At 37.9% G+C, this 2,391-nt stretch overlaps 1 pseudogene; it reads left to right on the top strand.

The window, feature by feature from the left end:
• The first annotated feature begins 499 nt into the window (after window positions 1–499).
• On the top strand, window positions 500–1,976 carry LOC143398521 (adenosine kinase-like; annotated as a pseudogene).
• The last annotated feature ends 415 nt before the right edge of the window (window positions 1,977–2,391 follow it).

Below are 2,391 nucleotides of genomic sequence, written 5' to 3'. Positions count from 1 at the left end.
TCTACTTGAACGAGGTTCATCTTTGGAACACAATATCAATAACCATTTATTGATTTGGTTAAACAAAAGTGTTAAAATTAGCTTAATTAATTATATAATTAATAGTGTATCCCTTAGCCCCATGAAAACTTCGTTCCCCGAGACTATAATTCATGTATGGGACCAGTGATGGAACTTGGCTCCACAGCCCTGGAATGCTCTTGAGTTTTCCCATCATGTATTTCATCCTTGGAGCTTCAGACATTCTACAAATAATTTGCACCCATCTTCTCTGATTGAGAACTGATTATTATAGGACATAAATGATATTTTTAGGGTTCCAGACTCCACTTTCTCCTAGAGTTGTGAAAAGCTACTTTTTAACTCAGTTGTTCCATTTTGCAGAAAGGTGTCCCCTGAGAAAAAGATGCCTGCAACAGCCTCAGAATGGGCATCCCCTCGTGTTTAGATATAACCCCCTAAACGTACCAATCTCTTCCAGAAGTTATGGCAATAGTTCATGGAATCTTTGGAGAGTGTGAGGCTCTGTGTGGCCAAGCATGAACCAGACAACATCCTCAGCCAGGGCTACACCAGGATCCCAGACGTGGAAGGGGCAGGCGATGGACCTCCATTTAACAATTGGAAGTGAATGCAGTTTGATCAGCCAAAAATAGACAAATGTCTACTGCTCCAGGGAAGGTCAATGAGCCAAGGGATGACAGAATAAAAAACCAAGCCCCTTTAGTCAGGAAAGATGGAGGCTGAGAAACTACCCAAGGAAATCTTTAAAATTGCAAACATTTTATATAAGTGAACATCAAATCCTCAATCTGTGAGAATACCACTATCAAAACTTTGAAAGCTATTTTAGTAATGATAATTGCTACTTTTCACAAAAGGCAGTATCTTTGTATGATTCTCTACCACCAAAAGAATGGATTTCTAAAAATTATACTTAATTCTAAAGATTTGAGGGAGGAGCTGACACCCCAAAACTGAAGGTAGAGGCACCTTAAGAACTAAATCAAAGTATTCCCTTCTGATCATTTGACATCTCTGCTAAAGATTTTGTTTTTTATATTTTTATTTTTATTTATTTATTTTTATACGGTGCTGAGGATTGAACCTAGGACCTCATGCATAAGAGGAAAGCACTCTACCACTGAGCTACAACCCCAGCCCTAAAGATTTTCTTGATAGGTAGTTTCTGAAACCAAATGACCAAATACTGGCTGAAGGCAGCACAAGAAAGTGTTTGATTAACATACTAAAAATTCAAAGCTGAATATCATGACAGTGGCTCTATCTAAAATTCAACTAAAGTGGCTCAGTGGGTGACTGAGCAGCCACGCACAGTAGCAATGGTTTTTGGATGCATTGGGATAGATATATCTGGGGAATCCTGAAGAGAAAAGCTGCTGGAGCCCATATGGATACTCATTGCCATGAGCAGAATGAGAAGCCTACAGGAAGTTGTGCTGCATGCATCACTGAAGGCAAGAGGTCGGTTAATCATCTTGCTGCCATTTGTTATTAAAAGGAAAAACATCTAGATCTGGAAAATAACTGGATGTTGATAGAACAAAACCAAGAGGTGTTTTTTTTTTTTTTCATTCAATATGAAAACTGACCAAGCTTCTGAAAACAGCAGGATTTTCACATTGAATCCGTTTGCATCCTTTATTAGCCAGTTCTATGAGGAATCATTGATGAAAATCATGCTTTATGTTGACATACTGTTTGGAAATGAAACACAAGGTGCTACTTTGGCTAGAGGGCAAGGCTTTGGGACCAAAGACATTAACGAGAGCTAGAAAGATACAAACCCTGTGAAATATGACCTCAGAGAGTCAGTGAATCATGATCTTTATCCAAGGGAGACATGATAGTATTGTTAATGGAGACAGAAAGTGAAGTTGCTGCATTTGCTATCTTGAATCAAGACTGGAAAGAAATTATTGACACCAATAGAGCTGGAGATGCATCTAGTGTAAGTTTTGTCTTTGCGGGTCTCTGACAAACCTCTGACTGAATGCATCTATAAAGGCCACTAAGCAGCAAGCATTGTAACTAAGTGGCCAGGTAGCATATTTCCTAAGAAGCCAGATTTCCACTGAGGGTAAAGCAGAAAACCCAAGCTCAGGAGTACAGATACTGCCCTGATTGCTTTCTGAAAACTCTTCTTATGAAGAAGAAAATTATCTGCCATCTTTCTCTATTATAATACCGTTTGTTCTTAATTTAAATGGTTCAGGAATGCTTGATGACTCTTTAGCTTCTCCACAACTTAAAATATGATGCTTATTTCCATAGTTTTTTAGTGCTTCTTAAATGTCAATGAAACAGCAATATAACATTCCCATAAAAATCTTTATTTATTTCATTTTCAATTACTTTGTAAATTCATGT

Source organism: Callospermophilus lateralis, chromosome 4, assembly GCF_048772815.1.
Source record: "Callospermophilus lateralis isolate mCalLat2 chromosome 4, mCalLat2.hap1, whole genome shotgun sequence".
Lineage (NCBI taxonomy): Eukaryota > Metazoa > Chordata > Mammalia > Rodentia > Sciuridae > Callospermophilus > Callospermophilus lateralis.
The sequence above is the reverse complement of the archived record's forward strand: the minus strand, read 5'-3'. Positions and strand labels throughout refer to the sequence as shown.